A 22,991-nucleotide genomic window follows, 5' to 3' on the forward strand; every position below is an offset into this window, starting at 1 on the left:
CAAACAAAGTCTTCAGTACAGTCAGGAGCTCTAGGTGTAGGTGAAGGGGCCCAAAAACAAGCCTGGAACACAGTAGGCTGTCTGACTTAGCAAGATGACTGAAGGCAGCAGGCTGGAAATGTAGCCTAAGCTGTTAGCAACAGAAGGCTTTTACTCATGGCAAGAAACACACTTGTGGCTTGGGAGCACAAGATGGAAGAACGATGGATTTTTTGCAGGTTATATACAGAGTGTGTGTATATGTACATAATATATCCATATATACATTATATATATATGTACATAACACATACACATAACACATTACCTGATCACGTGGTTTATTCTTTTTGGATATGGGCACAGTGAAACACTGCAGGGCTCCTATGACTTCATATGATGCAAAGACAAAGACGATGCTTAGCCAACAGGAAACTTTAGCACTGTGTTCACTTCATGGATTCATACTTAAGGGAGTGAAGTCCATGTGGATGCCCTCCTGTATATTTCAGACTACAAAATGACACTTTGAGCTGAACGAGTTAAAATGACTCTTTTGTTAAGGCACTGGAGAGATGCTAAGGATATGAAAAACAAAAAGCATCCTTTTAAGTCTTTCCAATATTTGTTCATTCTTCTATTAAAAGAAATGTACCTTATTTTAATATAAATTTCTCTAGCAATTTTAATAGAAACTGTTCTAGGTTCCAGATGTTGGTTCCTGTTGTCCTGAAAGGGTCCTCTGATCATGGGGGATAAAAGTGCACCCTGGCACTTTTTCTCCATTAAGGTATTTCTGCACTACCATTCTCAATGTTTTTGAAAGTAGCTGAGATCTATTTTCGCATTCCAATCATCTTGGTTCCTCTGCTTTGATCTCTTAAGTTTCTCTACTTTCCTTTAAAAACTACAAACTGAGGTGTATGCTGCATTCTACTAGCAGTCTGTCAGTGCCATATGCGGAGGTCACAGAGCACTCCCACTTCCTGATCCTGTGGTCAACTCAAAGGAAAGCAATAATTTTTTTTTTAATACAAAGCTACAGAATGGAGGACTGAAAGATACTTGCTCCCAAGTGTATTACTTTGAACATGACTGCTAATACACGTTTTGGCAGAATTAACTTTCCTTGTGATGCTAATCACTTTATATTATAGTTTTTCTCATTATTTATCACCCTATCTTGTGACATTGCAAAACTTAACACTCAGCTACGATTGATAGTTACTTCCAAATCATAGACAAACCTGTTGAATAGCACTGAACTTGATATCAGTTCTTGCCAAATCCCCTGGACACTCTCATTCAGTGATACTTCCCACAAATGATGCCTTTGAGCTCTCTTTACTAACCAGTTCCTAATCCATTTAACAGGCACTTTACTGATATCATGTAATACTAAAATTTTAGCCAGACTATCACACAGTACTAAGCCAAATGCTTTATGAAAGTATAAGTACCTCACATCTATACAATTGGCTTTAACAATCCATTCTTTGAGATTACATTATTGAGATCAAGTTTGTTTGACAAGACCGAGTTTCCATAAAACTATGTCGACTGGCATTAATTATATCCCTATTCTTTAGCAACTGACTTCCATATCAGATTTCCCATTACTCCTTGTTCTTTTTTGACTTCTGGCATACAAAGGCAAGGCATGATGCAGTCACAGCATGGCTGGGAATGGGAGAAGTGCAAGAGAAGAGATATGTGGTGATACTGTCTTTCCCAAAGGCACCACCAAACAGTACTAATAGGAAATTGCAGCCTCCCTGGCTGTCTTCCATTCCATATCCAGGGTGAATCTTCTCCAAGTGATCTTACGGTCCTTGAAAGAGTAAAGAAATATACAAATGGAACAAAAGCTAGTATCAGTAATTCAGAGATTTCCTAAGACCCACAACTTGCTTATTTAAAAGAATTTTCTCATTTTGAATGTTGTTTAACACTCACTTTTGGTAACTAATGGACCAGAAGCGCCAATGGATCCTCACATGGTTCACAAGCACGCTGTTCTTTTCAGACATGGGACAAAAGTATTTTCTGCATGTGTCAGGTTCTGCAGAGGTTAAATAAATACACAGAACTCAGCAGGATTTTTGTCTAGCATGTACAGCTTTGGAAGCCTCCTCCCACCATGAGTTAGATTATGTGATCTTCTACAAACAGAAAAGGCTGCCCATAAGAGATTTAATAGGTTTACATTAAAAAAAAATAAAGGCGAAAATCACAGACACAGAGAACTGAAAGGGGATTTAAGCTCTGAAGCTTTATAAAACCTTTAAAGTTTTAAGCCAGCAAATGGGAGCTAATAAACTAGTATGACCTTGCAACAATCCTGTAACCTAGTTCTATGCCTTGGGGCCCCCATCAGTCAGTCATGACTTTAAACTCTGGACCAACTAATAGGACAGTGGAGCATTTAAAAATATAGCTAAGTACTTTGGGGTGCTCTGAGAAAGATACTACAGGATTGCAGGATAGCAGGGCTCATGCACCAGACAGCAAAAGAGTTTTCTGCGAGATTTATCCCCTGAATAGAAATTTATACTCTGGACTTCAATCTCTCAGCATGTTTCTCAGTTTCCTGAGGGGCCTCAAAACCATATAGACTGTTGTCATCAGGTAGCTCCTGTAGGAAGCTTGAAGCCCCAAACTACCCTTCCCACTCCTCACTGCTGTAGCCTCTGCAGCTTTTGGCATTTACATCAAGAGATGAGGGAATTCTACTACTCTGCTGCATCTGAATACTCAGCATTTCCATGACCACCTGTTACTACATGGCTATAAAGCAAGGATTTGGGAACAAAATCTTCCATTGAGACAGAAAGCAAGACAGAGGGCAGCGATGCTTGGACATGTTACAGGAAGCCACTCACCATCTTGCTTGAGCTATCAACCTCTATGCAAGCAAGTACAAGTACACACTCTTCAACACCACAACTGCTAAGCTGCTTTCTCACTAACATGCCATCTATTTTTTATACTCTTCACTAGTGTCCAGGGATGTGTTTGCTCCCAGGTGCTCCCACACTCCTTCACGATCCACAGAGCAACTTACATTTGAGAAGCCAAAGGATACACTGGGCTAAAGGTGAATCTGAGCTCAGCCGGTTTGCCAGCACCCGCAGGAACATCGATGTTCTGAGCTGCACCATCTGGGCAACGTCACTGGAGACAGAGCTTGTGGACTTGTGACTTTCAGAGCCTGAGCACCACACTTTTCATGCAATAGAAAGACCTTTTATCAATACATTTTATGTCAGTTTGTCTTCTATTCAACCTCCCTCAGATGCAAAGGCCTAATCAGTTCCCTACCACAGTTACACATAGGACCAACCTGTAATCAAGGATTCCCTTGCCACCTTGCCCTACATGACCACCCACCAGCACCTCCTTGTGCCCCGCCACCAAGCTAGCTAGCTGTACACTAAAAGGATGGCAACAGGCACACTAGAGCTTCCCTACATCTCTGTTTAGCAACACAGTGGCATTTAATAGAGGGAAACCATAAGACAGTGATTTTTAAAGATGTCCACTGTACTTTCCAGCGTGCACTGGTTCCCAAAGTAGGCAACATTCATATGCTCTGTCACATTCAGCCATCGTGCAGAATCAGGCTCTCCCAGCTGTCATCCCGAAGAGCTACAGGAGTACCATGGGCCAGACTCACACCATGTATATTTCTATGAGTCTGTACCATAATCAACTTGAAATGGTTGCACAGTTGTTTCACCCCACTGGGATCCTGGACTGATCTTCACTAAGTGTCTGCCAATCTCAGATGAAAAAGGAAGATTGTTTAAAGACATTACTTTGAAAAGTTTTTTCAGATTTCTGAGTAATTTTTAAATGTGGCATCAAAACACGATGCAGAAGAGATTGGCAGGAGGTGATTGGTACCCTGAGAGATGGCGGTGGCTGAAGGCCGCACCCGAGTACTGTGTGGGGCGACGTGACAATCCTCCCAGGGAAGACACGCTATCCTATTCGGCTTTTCTCTGCCCGGCCGCCGGGTAACAAATGCAGGGCTGCAGCAGGAGCTCGCAGCATTCCCTTACCCTGGGCTCGACAGCTGCGACGCCGCAGGGAGCAGAGCAGGGAACCGCCGCGCCAGAGAGCGGCGAAAGCCCGGTGGCGGGGCCATCAGCGGCTCCCGGTGTCCCCTCCTCCAGCGCTGCCCCCGGGCCGCCCCTCGCGGCCCCGGAGCGGCTCCGCGCCCTCGCTCCGAGGAGCCGGGAGCGGGGCTCAGCTCCTTGCTCTTCTCCTCGGCAGTGGAAGCACACCGCTCTAACTTTGCCCTGCTTGTAAGCAGCAGTGAAAAACGCAGTAAAGAGGGTTTGTTGTTTAGGATAAAAAAAGGCTTCAACAACTCTGTTATGAAGGATGGTGAAAGCTCCCTGTTTTCGACCTCTCCAAAGAGCCCTCCCGTAGGAAACATAGCAAAGGATGCAGACTTTTTTTCTGGGAGTAGTGAGAGGGGGGAGAACATGTTTGTGGGTCTTTTGTTGTTGTTGGGGTTTTTTTGTGAATGGGAGACATTTATTCATCATAAAAAGAGCAAGAGTCACCATCCTGATTTCCTTCAAACCACGCTTTAAACACACCTGTGGGAAAAACTCAAGGGAAAGCGGTATGTAGTCATCAATTTTGCTGACTGAATAGCTGATTGAAAAGAGCTCCAGGCATTAAATGAGAGAATTCAAAGGCAGCTGTGGGGGAAAAGAAGAATAAACCAATGTCACATACTCACCGGGGGTACTGAGCCTGAAAGCAGGAAGGCTCCCTGGACAAAAGTGGAACCCAGAAGGAAGGAAGAGGGGGTTCACAGTACAAAGCAGGTACCCCGTGTACAGGAGTACAGACATTGCAGTGTGAAACAGAGGGACAGACATTAATCTGCTGGGATTATTCCACAATACTCACAGCTAGGTTCTGCTGGCAACTGTTTGGCAGTAGAAATTTACAAAGAGAGAAAAAAATAACACTAAATTCAGCTAGCAGCATTGCGACAATGCAAAAAGATGGCCTGATAGGTGACAAAAAGCAAAGAATTATGCAGGCTGCGTTTTAAGAAAAGCAGAGAACCTCTCTTTGAATGAACAAGATTAATCTTAGAGTAGCTGAAGAGGCACTGGAATGGTCAGTCTAGGGCTGGTTTTACAAGTCAGGATTTGTGCCCTTTAGTGCCTGAATACCTTCACCCTAATTCTAATCTAATTTTTGACCAAACCAAGACTTTCAGCATGTAATGGGCTTCCTTAATCTATTCTCATACCCCACAATGAAGAGGAAAAAAAATAGAATTAGCTTAGAAGAAAGCGCATTCATCTCTAGGCAGAAAGAATATAATGAAATTATGAACACCTATCTTCCAGCAGTAGTGGGATGGAGATTACATTTTTACTGTTTTTAGCAGAATATTGTGCATGTAACCTACTCAGTAGCTGCTCCTTTATCAGCCACTGCTGCTGTCACTGGACATGCAGGAAACATTACAAATACAGGTAATTTAAACTTCTGTTGGAGTGTAAACTAAAGCAGCTGAAGTGCAGAAGCATATTCCCTTTGGGGTTTTTCTTAAATAACCTGTTTAAAAATCAGCTTGAAAAGAGCAAGTAGGACAGGTTCTCAGTTGGCACTTTAAACCAAACCACTAAATCCACATAACCCACTGTCCAAACTTCTAGATTCATGGCTTGTTAAAAGATACGGAAACTTATTTTGAAAACAGGAGCCTTTCTTCTTAGTACAGGGAAATGTTTTGGCTTATTCAACTAGTTCAGTTCAAAGACTTGTTCACTGAAAGCTGAAAAATTAACTGGGAGCTGAGAAGCCAGGAAAGTTTATCTTTCTTTTACAAAATGTTAAGAAAAATAACATGTAAGAGTGGAAATTAAGCTAGTTTAAAATACCAAAAGACATGAACAAACAGAAACAACCTGCCCAATTCCCTAAGTATAGATGGAGTTTTAATGCTCAGTTTTCAGTAAAAAATATTTTCTAAAGCTTTAAGTAAAACTACCACCAACAATCTGGATAGGTAACAAAAATAACACATTTAGAGCTATTTGTGCATTGTAATTGAATTCCAATTCAATCCAACTAGATCTTGATACAAATTAATCTTCTGATAAAAAATGAACCCATTTTTTTTTGGTATAATAAAATGCAAAATTAGGATCCTAAATGGGTGCACATTAAATTGCACAATTGCTTGACCCAGATTGGTATAGGTATAATCCATCCTCTTGGTCAGGGGAACTATCACAGAGAATATACCAGCATGTATGTTCAATGGTGAACACCAAAATAAAATCAGTATTTCCACAGGAATTCAAAATGTAAAATTGCACTACAAGATTAAAATAGATTAAAATCATATTTCCTGTTCCTCAGTTTAAGTCTTCCATCTTATTGAATCTTGAATCCATATAACCCTGCAAACTCCTGGAATGGAAATAAAATTGGACTAAGAAATTAGATTTTAGCTAAATTTGTTAATCCAAAGAACAAGAGAATAGATCTGATGGATTACATTAATCTTCCTGGAATTACATGTTGCTCAACAGTGAGAAAATTCTTGATTTGCAATGGATTTTTAAACTTCTATTCAGGACAACAGAAGTCAATTAAGAAGAACAAATACAGAGGCCATTTCCTTTCATTATTCCAGACAACTGAGAAGTCTTGCTAAGTACTTACATTCTTCCTGATCCCTGGCACACAAAAGACAAGAAAAAAGGGGTTTGCCTATGCATGTAAACACACTGGAAATTAAACTTTTCCTACCTGACAGGCTGATCTCCCAGACTGCTACAGCTAAATAGGAGTCATTGAAATCACTTAGATGCATCTTTCAGATTGCTGGCCGTTAAAATGAAATCACATGATTGCCAAGCATTAATTATACCATCACATAATTCAAAAATACATGAATTTTATTAAACAGAGAAAAAAAAACATAAATAACTGCATTTTTCAAATAGTACTGAAAAATTACAAATTATACACATCTAAGACTAGAACAGTCTATAAAGAGAAAATTCCAGCTTCCAGAAATGTCTTGATTCTGTATCTTAAACTGTCTAGCTTTTAATAATCAAAAGGTTGAATGATTTAGTATTTTAGATCAAAATTAAGTGTTCTAATGAAAGGTTTAGTGCCTCATTTACAGTCAGATGGAAATGATTATTTTTGTGTCCAAACTGTTATCTGTTAGAATAAATAATTTTCGTTTCTCCAAAGACTCCAAGAACAGTAAAAACACTTCCCAGCAAACATCCTCCCAAACAATGGGAGGGGACTCTGAGAATCAATTCAAGCAATGGGTATCTAAGCACTGAAAGATGAAATTTCTCTGGAGATATCAATCTTACTAGTTTACTTTTCTTCCCTAGTATCTCCCTTGGCCTTATGGTGTCTCCAGCACAGTGTGGCTCACCCTGGCTTTCATCCCAGCTGAAGCATGGGGTGTGAAAATCAGGCAACTCCTTCAGAGCTTAGCAGATTCTGGAGCTAACTCCAAGGGCCCAGCCTTTGTGGAGCATGCTCAAAATTTTTTTTATTGATAGGGATGGCAGATCAAAGCAGTTTGAAGATGAGTGCTCTGCAAAAACAGGCACTCAGAATCCCTCACTGTAGCCATTCACTTTTACTGCAGACCCCAGATTCTTCACCTAGAGATCCCATTGTCCATAATATCTATGTGCAAGCACTAGCTGCTGCTTAAATAAAACCTAAATATATTTGTCTGTGCTACTTTTTTAGCAGTTACATTGCTTGTTGGGAACTCTCTCCTGTCTTTTGTGTAGACTGATCTCACATTGTTAGTCTTTAAATCTTTGTCTCTTTGGTGCTTTGTCCATGTGACTTGAAAAAAATGTAGTGATACCCTCAGATAATATCATCTGCTGAAGAATCTACTGTTCCCTTCCCTTGTAACATCCTTACAGTATAATTAGGTATATTTCCCTCCCACTCTTTACCTCAATTCTATTTGTTTACAAGCCTCATCTTTTCACTACATGTTTCAGAATCTCTTTATTCATTTTTGGCTTAAAATGTGTGTGAGCAAATTTCTGTTGGACATTTTATGTTCCTTTGTACTCTCTTCTCTCAGGCTCACTGATCCATCCAGTCTTAATTTGACAGGTCTGTAGGATTCTATTGACTCATTTACCGACTCATTGGTACTTCTTCTCACTGTGTCAGCACTACATTTTTTTCAGTCCACATAGTTTTATTTCTGTAAACATGTTCCAATGAAGTGATGACAGGAACAGGATCAGTCAAGGAAATGAGCCATAGTAGTGTTTATCCTGTTGTCCAAGCTGGAAGAGGTGCATCTACCCAAGATGAATTTGTTGGTTATGATGAGTTGGGAGCTCAAGATTTTACATGACATAGTTCTATATTTGTATCAAGGCCAGAAAGCTTCATCTATGGTCAGGTCTACTAACATTTTATGGCCTGCCTTTTGTGTATGCTTTTCTGATTGATGTGCATTTTCTGTTTCCCAGAAAGAGCAGATACTCTCTTGGGATAGTGGTTCTGGTCATAATACATTTTGGACACCTGCCAGCTGCTGTATTGGAGGAAATTTTTTTCTGAGGGTTCAAGCAAGTGAACAGAACATGTATGAGAACAAGAAATCTTTTTTTTGTTCCTTATTGCAATGCAGGAATCATTGAAGATAGGGCAGTCATTGTAAACAGCCAGATAGATTCTGGCAATAATCTTGGGCTATCATGGTCTTCCCTTAAATTCTGGGAGGAGAATAGAAAGTACAGCCAGCCTGTCATTTCACTGACCATACATTCCCCTCTGAAACCAAATCAATAATTACAGATTGATTAAATGAACTTGCAAACTCCCTGTTTCAGAATTCAGCTTGGGACATGACAGTATTCTCAGATGGCAACATCCCATGGAGAAAAAGGAAAATCAATGGATATTACCCTTCTGGCCTCTATTAAGGATACTGCCTCACTGCATTCTGCATTTTAAATTTCATTTTGCAACAAAGTTAGTTTTTAAATGGCATTCCTTTTGAAACTATGGGAAATTATGGAACTGCTTTGCTTATGCTCCCTTAACTACCATGGTCTAAATAACTTCTCACAATTAGTAATTGTAATCACCCAAGGTTTTGCACAACTAGTAATCACCCTAGTGATCACCTAAGGTTTTGCACAAGTAGGCATTATAGTCTCCATTGATAATTTCATATATTTTACAGAGCTGGAAGAATCTTCAAGTATTTCAAATACTTTGTGACAAATCATCATTTTCTCCTAAAAATTAACTCAGTTACATATAAACTATAACAGCTTTAGAGTATGGGTCAATCTTTTTTGTGCTTCTGTAGTGACCAGACCCATGTAGTCATGGCTCATCTCTACTTCCTCTGCATGAGTAAATAAATCAAAAGAATAACTAACACACTCACATTTCCACCTCACTGGATGTGTACAATCCAACTAGCTCACTGTTCTAAAAACAAGCAGGAAGCACAGCTTTAACAACTGTTTAAAACACAGGTTGATAGGAATGGCAGCAAAACAAAAGCTCCACAGATGTATTTCAAAATTCCAAGATAACCTGGTATCCTCCACATCCTGCCATGAAAGACTCACCACTGAGTTCCCTGTCTGCCTCCTGCCTGCTCGACGCCAGCTCTCCTTGGAAGGCAAAGTGCTGTAACATAAAGGGGCTTCCCACACATGCTGCACTTCCAGCCAAATAAGGCACAGACACTACTGAGCCTTGGGAATGGGCTCCCCCCACGGCAGCAGCTGGTGAGGTGTGGTACATCACAGCTGTACAACAGCCATCTACAGACATGTTAAGCAAAGCCATAGCTGTAGCAGCACTGCCAGAGAAGTAAAATGGCTTCATATGACTCCAGATCTGCCCTTAGGTCTCTCCTCAGTGAGGAGAAAACTGCCTGAAACACCCATCACATACTTTAGAGGTAGAACTATACCATGATGATAATTTCTACATTTCCTTGCTCAGATTTATTTTTTCTTATTTTCAAAGAGGAAACAGAAAAGCATGGAAAATCTATCCCTTTCTGTTATGTTCTCTTACGTATCGATAGGTACATAACAGTGTATTGCCCACTGTCTTCCTTACTGAGAGAATATTAGCTGGTTCCTGCTTTACAAGGTTGCTAGTTAACAAGGATCCACAAGATCAGAGCGCACATCAGAGAGCAAGTACCAGTTTCTCTGGGTTCTTTGACTTGGGAAGGAGGATGTCCAGCAGCTCACTTCCTGTGGAAGCTGGCTTGGAAGATGAAACAGTGTAGAGTATTATGGGAGAGACAGATTTCCTCTTTTAGGTAATCAGCATCAGCTTCATCAAAAGCATATGCTTAGTGACTTCTCAACAAACACTGGGAGTCATCTCTACATGAAATGAATAGGCAAATTTTAGCACACAAACAGGAAGGAAGGCAGAGGAAGTCCAAACATCCAGTGCAGTTAGCATACTTTGACAAAAATCCCTATTCCTCCATTGCTACAGATGGTATTTCTTCTATACAGAGCGCAAACAAAATGTCTGTGTAGTGTGGGTATGCATGGGGTTATCATTATCTGTTCCTGTAGCAGATACATTAATAATACCTTAGGTGTCTTTCAAAGCTGCATGCTTGTGTCCTCCACCTGTGTTTCAGTTCACAGGGGAAATGCCACATCCTGAACAATGAATGATACCTTAAATAATAACAGTTTTCAACTCTAAAATAGTGTAAGTCTCCCCTCTGTTTGGGATTCAGTATAATTTCCATTGCCCTGTCTATAGAGGTCACCTCCTTGTTATCAGTTCTGGCTAATTAAAAGATTAGGAGATCAGGAAAGTCACCCTGAGGAATCAGTTCTTACTAGAACTAACAACAGCTGGCAAAGTAGTAGAGACATGTGACTATATGTCCTAAACCCCTTCCCTTTACACAGCTTTCAAGTTTATCAGAAACTGCCAGGAACTGGGACCAATACTTAGCATGATTGGTTTTCATTCTGTGGCCTATGGAAATAATTTCCACTCTCCTGGTAAATTTGCTGCTAATGATGTTTTATCAATAACTACTTTTCAGATGACTGGTGTATGCCAGACCATATTCCCAGTAGCAGCCTGTGTTGCAAGCTCATGTTTCCAGTAGTGCACTAAAAAATTTATAATTTCTGTTAAATCATCAGACACACAGGCACAATGAAGGCCACTTCTAGCTAAGTGCTAGGTCACTGTAGCACATTTTTTTTTTTTGTTTGCTATTTCAAGGGAGCACTAGCTGCTTTACCTTTAGGCTTCATGGCTTCAATGCCATGATGGCAATGCTGTCTGTTGTTCTTAGGGTCATAAGGGTCTTCAGAGGCCTCTGACTGTTGCATCCCTTAGGCTGAAGAGGTCCTGGTGTGCTGATGCTATTGTTCCCTGCTATTGAACTGTGTCTCCCCTATCTAGCCTTGCAATTGTTTCATTGATGGTTCACAGTAGGGAGCAATAGCCAGAGTTTAGACATTAACTAAGAGCTAGGACTCCTGGGGCAAAAATTATTTTCTTCAGAGTGAATAAGCACCGTGTGCATTGCAGCTTATTTAATCATCTGAGGAGCTGAGCCTCATCTTTTTCCTAACCAGCTTTCCTCTCTGCATTTCTCAGTCAGCTTGCCCTGTTCAATATTCTGTGATTTTGTGAGTTTATTCTATGCAAAACAGCAGTCCCTGTGTTAAAGGCTTCTCACAGCATTAACCTTTCTTGAACGGGCTTTGAGAGCCATGGATAATAAGTACTATGAATTGCAAAATACATTAAGTGTCTTGGAATAATTTCCACATGACTTAGTTCATAGTGGGCCTTCTCTCAGACACCCACTGTAAAACACTCTTAGTCACAGCCTCTCTCAAACTCATTTCTAACATGAAACATCCTGTAATGTTTCATGTTTCCCCCACCCTCACTCACAATTACAGAAACATTCTAGCAGTGATATATATGGCAAAATAAAGCAGTTTTCCCAGCTACATTATGAGTGATAAATTCTAATGCTCTCAGTAGCTGTGAAGAGATTTCTGAAAACCACTTTTCACACTCCAGACAATGACTACCTTACACCAAGAAACCTTCTTGAGGCTGAAGTTTGTAAACCTGAGATGGGAGAAGTTCCAAGTGCTCCAAATGGAACTATTTATAACTGAGAGATCTTAGCCTGCCCAGCCATCTTCTGAGAGACTTGAAACAGGGCGATGTCTTTAAACCTCCGGGCAAATTCTTGACACCAGCATCCTGCTGGGAGACCTGAAATAGAATTTGAAGACCTACACAGCACTCTGAACACAAAAGTACAGAGCTTAGCCTTCCCAGCCATCTTCTGAGAGACCTGAAACAGGGCGGTGTCTTTAAACCTCCGGGCAAATTCCTGAAACTGGCATCCTCCTGAAATAGAATTTGAAGACCTACACAGCACTCTGACCACAAAAGTATGGGTTTTTTGAAGAAGATCAAGGAAGTGCTGAAGAGTCCTAACTTGTAATCCAGCAATATCCAAGATAAGATATGACATTGCATGGTTATTTGAAGCATGGACATTATAAGAAGTGGAATTTTACTGCTCAGCCAAGAAGATCCTCTCTAGGCTAAGCTCACAGCAGTGGGGAGAAGATTAAAAAGGATGCAAAAAGTAATGCAGGCATAGCAGAATAATGCAGGGAGCCTACCTTGAAACAATAGCAATAACAATGGAGCAACGAAACTGTGAGAGGCCCCAAAATCTTTCCTTCTGAGGAGCTTATCAAAAAGATGTTTTCATAGCAAACAAATAATGAACAGTCTGGAGCATTTTGCTACAAACAATCAGAAACATAAATAGTTTAGCACAATTATTTCTGTCACTCTCCGCGCTTGATTTTATTGTGCTCAATTTAAAGGTCATTGAAACATCCAGATCCAAAGATGGCCAGACTGTTCATCTTCCCCAAACTAAGAGGACTAAGAGGACTGGCTGACAGGTTTCTTGATAAAAAGACTGGCAGTCTTCTATAATAAAGACTTTATGTCTGGATCCCTAAATTAATAGCTGGAGCCACTGGATCAAAATAATTTTATTCTAGTAAAAACTGTCAGGTTGATAACTCTGGAGACTGAGGGGTCTCATTTATTCATAGAGCAATTAAATTATAGAAGGCACTGGGCAGATTCCTCACAATTATGCCTTTTAGTTGCTACTCAAATAAAATCTCTGAGGCACCTCTGCTGCGGTGAGGGTGGCAGTTAGCACAAATCCCAGACTGCAGATGTGCAGTGGGAAACATCTGCCTCAGTAGGGAAGAGTGACATCCAGACTCTTTGCAAAAGCCAAAGAACAGGCAACAGATGGCAGCAATTTTCATTCACTAGTGACTGGCTTGGACTCCTTTCTGGTAAGCAAGTGTAAATGGCTTAATTATCTGTCCAACTCTCTCAAACCTCTGTATCTATCTAAAGCTGAGTAAACTGCACACTTGGTGACAGTTGTTTTTTAAATTACCTAATAAAAACAAAGCTAGTAACAACACTCAATTCCCAGGTGCTTAGCTGCTCACAGCCTCTGCCTCTTGTCCAGGGGCCAGAATGGTGACATACATGCTCAATTAAAAGGCCCAGGTTTTTCAGTGGGGTCCTGACTTTCTGCCATGAGTCTGACAGAGGTACAAAGAGACCCACAACCAGACGATTCAGCCCCTACCAAAAATGCAGAAAATTCTTTATTCCTCATGTTGTGCACCTATAATTAGCACATCCTATGCCTGGAAACACAGGAAAAAAAGCACATAAACATATGAGCACTTTCTCTATGAATTGCTAAAACCGTCCCAAATCCACAGAGCAAGACAAAGAAACGTTTAGGATTCCTGGCAACTGCTCCTCTCCCAGCACATGCTAAACAAAACCCTGCTATATAACAGGGGGAGAGGATGAATTAACATAACCACCTCTCCATACAGCAATTAGCAAATGAAATCAAAACAAAGGAAGTGTCCTCCATTAATCTTTCCCTGCCAAAGAGCAACTGACTGCCATATAATCCACAGCAATTAGCCCAATAATGGGAGCGCAAGAGATTTATCTTGAAGCAGGAATTAGGGAGGGCACGATTAATGTACTGTACATCAAGAGTGCAGGCAAAAGCTGGTGATCCCTTAGTGCAGGGTTGTTTGAGGAAACTGAAAACCTTAGCAGCCTGAAAAGCCTTAGCAGCACATATACCCCAATATTCCCCTCTAGCACAGCCTGAAAAAGTCTGGTTGGCAGTCACTGCATATGGAAGGATGAGAGTTCACACCCAAACGTAAACAAGCAAACTTTCAAGCCAGAGAAGACTGAAGCTTATATATGACTGTTCCTGAATAGCAGGGGGCTTTGTATGTTCGTTGCATGAGAAGATTCCAGGATGCCAAGGAGTTCAGGTGACATGGCCCATGAGGATGCAAAGCCCAAAGGAGTACTGAGAGATGTGCCATCACTAATCACTATGTCCCCCCAGCTCTACACACTGTGGGAGATGAAGCCAAGGAAGCTCCAGAATAGCCACTGTTTTTGTAGGAACAAAACTTGATAACACAGCGAAATCTCTACATTCTATTTTCTTTCCTGTTATTTAGACTTTTTGAAATCACAATTCTCTGCTGCTTTTCACTTTTAGTTCTCACCTGTTGTTTTTTCTGCCGGTTTAACTTGATATTTTAGCTCAATCTAGCTAGGGGATCTAGGGGATTTAGCTCGAGCAAACGTGCAAAGCAACTGGAAATTAAAGAAGATTGAGTAGTACAAAGCTAGAAAAAAATGCAGCATCCTCTGCTGCAGGACAGGTAGGGGATCGAGTAGGAGAAGTCTTAACACACAAAATACAATTCTTGACATTAGCTGAATATTTCTTAAATTAGAAGATGCATTTTCTTTCTTCATTTTCCCTTCTCCAGATTAACATGAAAAGTGAATAGCAAACATGGAACAGCTTACAGGGACACTACAAAGCTCTTGCTTACATAGGCATCAGAAATAGAAGAAAGAAAATTAAGAGGAAAAATTAATTATCTGAAGACCATCTTTGTTCTAAGCATCATTATTAGGCATCAGGAGCTTAAAGGACTATGCTTATTTTAATGTAGCACAGGAAAAGACATTTAAGGAGATTTACAAAGATTAGGACCTCTGCCATAAATACCTGTGCCAAAATTTTACTATGACACAGTAAACAATTTATAGTCCTGTGACATTAAGTGTAATAGGACACAAGGCAGTAACTGGATTCAACAAAATTCTTCTTTCAAGGATATTTGCAACACTACAGAAAAGGAGATTTTAAACAATGGAATAGGAAAGGTACAGACTCTGCATACTACTAAAATCAATGTTGAAGTGGTGTGCAAATACTTTCTTGTCATCAACTTAAATATGGACTCACTAGACAAACCAGCAGAGAATTTGTGTTGGGCAACTGGTCCCATAGCTGTTGCATCTGCTGGGACTTTTAGGTATTCAGTCAACTCAAGAGGAATTTGGAGAGCTCTGTAATGAGATGTGTTTTGAAATCACCAGATTTAGCTAAAGATGAGAGCTTCACTCTGCAGGAAGCCTGGTAACAGATTTAGCCCTTCTCTACTTAGAATAAATGGCTTTAGAGTTTCCATCCACTGCTGTACCACTGTACCCTGTCTGTGCTCCAGAACTGAGTCTGATGCCTTTTCACACAGCAAATATAAGAGAAATGAATACAGAAATTGAGACACGTTGAACCCACAAGTCATTTCTGAAAAACCTTGGATGGATTGACATTTCTAATCCTATAATTTTGCAGTTGATTTGTTTCAATAGAGCAGAGAATTTGCTTCCAAAATCCAAAGTTTGACCCTTAGTCCCCATGTGTCATACTCCTAATTGGAAAAAATCATGTACCTTTCTGCCAAAGAATACTGCTTGTAAGTGAGAAAAGGATTTATAAGTGTTCATCTAGAGGAGCTACTAAAATATCAGACAAGGGTTAAGAGCAATTTGAAAGACTACTCAGTAACAATGATTCAGTTTAACTTTCTTTCCAGTTCCTCTTTAGATTTTATTTCTTCTCTTTCTCCTTCCTATACCCTCCCTCTCTTCCTGCTCAGAAAATCTGCAAATCTTTTCTCTGTTATCATGTCCTTTAAGCTTTACAAGGAGGACATGTTCACTCCTGGAATATAATGTATAGATTTCCTGCATGTGCTTAGCATACTCAAAATGGGGATATGAGGTGGCAAAATTAAAAAAAGTAAGGAACCAGCTCCAGTGAGACAGTTACAGTTATACACCAACATGAACCTTAAGCTCTCTTGAAGGTGTCAGAGATTTCATCCTTCTCATTTCCCTGAATCTTCATCAGCTTACCCAGCAGGGTCACTTTGCCCTGGTTGTGGTAATCTGAGGTGGTCTCTCACAAAATCAGTTGAGCTGTTTCTCTAGCTCATGTAACTCTATGTTTAGCACTGCTCCCATGGGTCTCTTTAGGTTTTTTGGGGGTTTTTTAACTGTTAATTTAATTTACTGTGTTTCATCAATGTTTTTACAAAGAACAAAACAGAGGATACCATTCCGGGGGTCCTCTTTCTGGCATACAGCAGTCACTTCCCAGGAACTGAAGAGTAATGCATCTGGAACTGTCTGCTATTCTCCAAAAGCATCAGCATCTCTTGCCATGTCACACTGATAATCTAGACTTAAATATGCATGAGAAGACAACAGCAGCTGGCCCTTAGTGCTGCCTTCTGGGGAATCCTTAATAGCAGCAACACCAAAAGATTGTGCCAGAGAATTCAGTTCTTAAGCAGACAATTCCACCTTCTCCCGCAGTTTGTCTCCTCCCCATTACAGCTGATACATTCCCAAGACACAGAGATCAGCACAGACCTGCCAACATAGCCCAGCACAAGCTACAGCTGCATCTCCATCCATCCACTTACAGCAGTCTTTCTGACAGAATTTCTGTCAAGGGTGAAAAAAGGGAGGCATTCAGCCAGTTTGCCTGCCCCACTGCCTTACAAAATGGAAATGGAGGGCAGAACATCTGAGGTGAGCACGTGGCTGCATGGCCAGTCTCCTAGTTGTTTTCCTTTGGTGGACAGACTGCAAAGAAATTATTATTTGTCACCAAGTTTTAGTCACTAGGGTACTAGCAGACTTCTCCCTTGATGAATTCATAATTCATATTTTTCATATCATATCATCTACACATGGAGAAATGCTGGAAGCCATAAGAGCATGACCTGGCAGCATTCAGTCTGGTCTAGACTGAAGAAAGCCATGGCCACACAGGGCATTCTTGATCATCCACACTCTTCGCCTAAGCAGGGACACTGTTGTACCTTAATTTGACAGCAAGAAAATAAAGAGTGGTTTAAAATGAAAGCTGTTAGTCAAGGATTTCATAATAACAGACAGATTTGGAAAGAACAAAGTTCTCATTATACTGACTGCTGAGATTCTCCTTTGTGAAACTGTGACAAATCTAATAGTGCATGGGGGGATATTTTTTAATAGAGTCAACAGGCAGATGGATGAGATTTTAGACAGGCAGAGACAGAAGTGTATAAACTTCAGCCAAACACAAAGAAAGAGAAACTGCCTGGGAAAATGTAACTGAGAGTAGCTCAGCATGGCTTGGTGTTGGGAGCTGAACTTGCAGCTTTGACAGGGCTGACTTTAAGGCGACCTTCAGTGAAGCTCTTTAACAGTGTATGCTGGGCAATCGCTGGTAAATCTTTATTAATTTTAATTGGCGGCACCCATTTATAAGAACCATTAAAAAGGATAAATTGAGCCCATCCGGCGTAATGTCTTTTGTTAATTAGTTTGTCAGCACTGTTTTAATATCCCCTAATGACTTCATATTTCAGGCCTGACATTAAAGGAGACACTGTGAGAAAGGAAATGGTCTTATCACCGTGTACATTTTTTTCTTTTTTTGAACAAAAAGTGTCCTTCCAGGCCTGACCAAGGTTAGGTGTCATTTAACTCAGATAGACAGGTACCACAAGACTTGGAAGGGCCCTATCACCCTATCCAAACCTTACCTTGCTACTGAACAACATGCTCTGCTAAGATTTTCTCTTTTTACAGACCCATACAACAGCAGAAGGAATTAAAAGTCATTAGTCACCAAATTCCTATCCTCCATAGCTCATCATGGACTTGTCTTTAGTGTCAAAACACAATCATGTGGGAAAAATACAGGAAAAACCTGGTACACAATTGCAGCCATGCCTCCCTTAAGTAAAACAGGTTAAACCCCACAGAGCTGAAGGTCTTTTGATTCACAAGGACATGCACAACACTGACGTTCTGATCTGTCTTGGGGACCACAAACTTACACATGAGAAGTCAATAGAGTAAGAGCATCAACAAAGAATGCTTTGTGTATGGATTTAATATGTAAAAGAAGACAATGGAGAAATTATTTCTCTGGGGGTGATGCTTGGTCTGGAACACAGGTGAGTGAGCAAATCTGTGATTTTGGTGTCAACAGTTTTCTTCTTGTGATCATCCTGTATTTCTTGTAATAGCACACTCAGAATTTTACCCTGGAAGATTAAGAACTTGAATTCAGTTATGAATGCTGGAAAAGCACTTCTTATGAGTACATTTTAGACCTTTACGTCTCAAATAGGTTATGAAGATTTTAAATTACCTAATAAAATCAATTTAGAACATTTTAGCCTTCTTCTTTAATATGTATGCACTTGATAATTTTTATTCAAGGAGGAAGTGTTTTCAAGGAAGGAGAAGGATCAGCTGTAGCCATCACAGAAGATAACACAACCCATCATTGTCTGAAAACTCGCTTTATGAGGTGAACCTTGTGTACTTAGACACCTTGTTTCTCTCCTCACCATCTGCCACACATATCTTTGAGCTGATCAACACTGGAATTATTCATCTAGGGAAGCATTTCCTCACTATGAAGTCTGCAGCAAATTTTGTTTCCACTCAGTTTCCTACAGTGACTTGTTCAATCAAGGGGAAGATCCTGAATTAACACTGACTTTTTGTCAGTGAAGGGTTGTCTCATGAGCTGGATTCTATTAGGTTTTTTCATTTAAGATTACAGTAGGCAAGCAACATGAGGCAAATATCATCCCACAGTAGTTAATATTACATTTGATGCTTTGGTGCCTAAAGTTGGATTAATTCACATGATGGTGAAGTGAATAAGTGCGACACAGCTAATAGAAAAATTAGCTTTTTTTCTGTCTTACACGGCTTTGCAAGTCATGAATATTTTCATTAATTGTAAGGTGCTTACATGTATGCTGTAATAGTGAAAGGAAAATTAAATCTTTAGCTAATAAAATAGCGTATTTTTTCCTTTTAAATTTTAAATTTACCCATACATGGCTCTTCATAGGAATCATACTGAGAATTGTAGAGAGACATGTTCCGCTTTGCTAGATCTCCTTTCAGCAAAACACAAACAAGTAATTACTGTAGCGACTGAATCAGTTAATAATTTTATTACTGAGCAAAATCCTTGCCTCAAAGTCAATTGAAATCTCACTGTAAGGGTCTCGAGAACTAACAGGTTTTGCTTTTTCCATTAAAATTTAAGGTTAATGATTTTACGAGATTTTTTTTTTTTACGGATACGCAGTCACAGCATTTGAATATTAAAAGCTGCTCTTTGATCTCCTGAAAGCCATCCTACCGTCATTGCAAGCTTGTGCCATGTTTCATGCAGATTTAAAATTTTCAGAGGACTGCTAAAACTGTGCCCTATTGTGAAGCACACAGTAAAAGCATGCCTAGGGTAAAATAGATATTCCCAGCAGTCTGAACACCTCTTTGAATGAATGCCTTTGCAGGGAATAAAAGTCTTGAGTTTTTTTCTCCAACCAGCCTGTCTCTTGTGCACTGGTGTGCTCTACAGAACTCAGCCTTTCATAATCAAAGGTCTGTATAACACTGGCAGCAGAGCTGGTACTTAGTCTCCATTTTGCAGCTCTGACAAATATGAATTTACATAATAGTCTTTCATTTCTATAAACCATAGTTATTCGTGACAAGCATATTTCCAGTCTCTACCACAGAACAAAACCTTGTGTTTTCATTGTTCCAGTACTTCCAGCTCTCATTGTACAAAAAAATTATGCCTTCATTAGTTTTGCTATTGCTAGCTAGAAAGTGAAAAAAGACCATTTTCATCAGCTGCATTAACTCAATGACAGTTGAAATTCACCTGGGAATTGAAAAAGAAAGAAACTAATAATCCTGTTTCCAGTCACATCTAAGAGCCAGAGAGAAGAAAGTGGCATCTACTACTACCAAAATATGGCAAACTAAGGCCTAGCCCTTCCAGGCTATTCCTCTATATATTCCAACACTATTTTCATCTGTTGATGTCCTTCCTTCTTTCATATAAAATTTTCTGTCCTCCAGCATGTCACTGTTAATTCTGCTCTCCAGGATTTAGTTATCTAATAAGGAAATGTCCAAATACTAATAAAATGCCTATAAATAAAATTTAATTAAATAAAGATTAAATATAAAATTAATTAAAGAAATTTAAAATTCTAATAATTTTCTTAAGTTAATGAATTTGCCTAACATATTCCACGCACTTAAATAAAATTTTAATGCTTTATTTCCAAATTTTAATAAATTATAGTTTTTATCCAAAATCCAGTTTGCCAAATTAAAACAAAACAAAAACAAAACAAACAAACAAACAAACAAAAAAATCACACAAAAAACCACCAACCCACTCACATCTTAGTACCTAAGAAATGTGGCACCCAGAAAAATAACATGACCAGTCTAGGTAAGTCTGAATAATTAATGTTACAAATGTGAACAGAATTACAGGAAGGCCCCATCCACAACATACAGACCCTGTAAATGTTAGCTGAGGTACCCTGAATGGTCCTCAGGCGTGCTCTGATCCCATTACCTGCCAGAAATCGTTGGGGAACTTCAGCAAATGTATTTGTGTGCCTGGATTGCTCACTGCATGTGTTGAAAATAGCAAGTTGAAGCAAGACAAACATCAGAACCCATATTTACAAGGACACTTTTTTTTTTTTAAATAAAGCTGTTGTTAATAATAAAATCAAGCTGTTAATTTCAATAACAGATAACTACATGCAACATATTTCCTTCATAAAGCTCATAATAAAATATTAACTGGTAGTTCCCAGACTGGAGCCACAGCTGGGAGGCCAACATCAGCCATTCCATCAGAAACAGAAAATTGTACGGATACAACAAGGGCTAGCAGGGGGTCAGAAAGTGTTTCCAGCGACCCCTTGTCTCAGCTGGTATTGAACCTGTAGCTGCTTTCTGCAGAGAGCAGCCACCACTGCCTCAGTCACCACGTGAGTTAGGCATCCCACTCTTGACCCTGATGTTTGCTGAAGGCCTGGTGACCTTCAGCAAATTTGTCTGCCTCACATGCTAATATATCCATGCTCGTGGATGGAACAGCATTACTGACTCTAGAGCTAATCAGGTTTTGAGAGACTTTCAGACATGACCTCTTAGCATGCTCTTTTGCCCTCTTTGACTCGCTCTCTTCTGGTGTCCCTGTCTACCCCCCATGCATAAATACCTATGGAATCCATTCCCAGCCACACAGGAGATCTGACACTTCTGGGAAACAGCAGAGCTGTTAGGTGGTACCATGTGAACTGTACTCCTATGTGCAGTGGCTCAAGAAGTGATGTCAACAGGCCTGTGAAAGTCAGAGTAAAAGCTACAAATTTTCTTGTTTACAGTGAATATAATTTTTCTTTAAAAAAACACTAAGAACTATAAAGGTAAAACAGATGTGAAGTTATTCAAGTGATTTTTTATTTAGCATATTGTTTAAATAATAGATTAAAACCAAGTTCAAAATCACCTGCTTTGATCAATCATCAAGAGATCATAGTCTGTTTTTTCATCAGAATCAGCTTTGTAGCTTATACCTCAGCACTGGAAAAAACAATTGCCTGATTTTCTCCCATGGGAAAGAAATATAAAAGGAAACAGAAAAAAATCACATGAATTTATGCAAAATCAGAAATGTCACTGTTTGTGTCACATGCTCCTATGTCCTACGACCATTCAGCCAGCAACTTTTTAGTCCTGCATCGTGGTGAGCATCCAGCATCAAGGGAGAGTAGTGCTGTGTTAGCCTGCACTTACTGGTACAGATCTCAAACCACTGCCCAATACCCTCATCCTCATTTTGCAAAGAGGAAACTGATACACAAAGAAAAATTGTTTGATGCTGATGGCAGAATCAGGATATGTCTGCTAATGCTTTTCTCTGGAAAAATACTTTTTTCTTTAGTATGGAGGACTAGAAAGTTGAGGCTGCATATTTCTCAGCTCTTCTTTGACAAGAAACCTATTAATCTTCCCAAATTCACTTATTTTCTTCAGTATTGCCCTCTCTGTAACTTCTCACAAACCAATTCCTGGTCACGAGTGGTCAGAAGTGATAGAAACCTTCAGTACCAGTCATTTCAATGAACAATTCCTCTTTGGCTTCAGATCTGTCACTTATAATCTCAACATTTTCTCTTAATGCACTGCCTCCCACAATGAAAACAGTCACAACTGTAATGAAAATAGTTTTGAAAATAAAATGGGTTTATAATGTAGTTAATAAAGGAATAAAAACCTGCAGAAGTCAATTAAGAGGAGTCCCATGGCCCCTATTCACAAGACTACACTAAACTTTTCTTACAGAAGAGAAAATAACCAAAATCAAGCAAACATGAAGATAAATTCCACCTTAGTGAACTGTCTCCAAACATTTGATAGCTCACCCCTGTCCTTTGTTACCCAGTTTTCCTTAAAAAAACCAATCCGCTGAATAATCCATATGAATAGCCTTGATCTGGAACCTATGTACAATCAATTCCTTACCTGTGTTTTGTAACACATAATGTTGCTTCCATTCTCCAGACAAAAATAATACATTTTTGGAATAAATTTCTTGCCAAGAAGCTCAG

At 39.8% G+C, this 22,991-nt stretch overlaps 1 long non-coding RNA gene across 1 annotated transcript in view; it reads right to left on the reverse strand.

Annotated features, from left to right (window-relative positions):
- Positions 1-302: 302 nt before the first annotated feature.
- The window catches only part of LOC121334351, a 40,776-nt gene continuing 18,087 nt past the window's right edge, over positions 303-22,991 (reverse strand). The window contains exons 2-4 of the long non-coding RNA XR_005952433.1: positions 3,044-3,202; positions 1,936-2,041; positions 303-1,810 (exon numbers count right to left, since the gene is read on the reverse strand). This is a non-coding gene — a long non-coding RNA (uncharacterized LOC121334351). The remainder of the gene's footprint in view (positions 1,811-1,935; positions 2,042-3,043; positions 3,203-22,991) is intronic.

The sequence above is a fragment of the Onychostruthus taczanowskii genome, unplaced genomic scaffold (genome assembly GCF_017590055.1).
Source record: "Onychostruthus taczanowskii isolate IOZ18803 unplaced genomic scaffold, ASM1759005v1 scaffold1, whole genome shotgun sequence".
NCBI lineage: Eukaryota > Metazoa > Chordata > Aves > Passeriformes > Passeridae > Onychostruthus > Onychostruthus taczanowskii.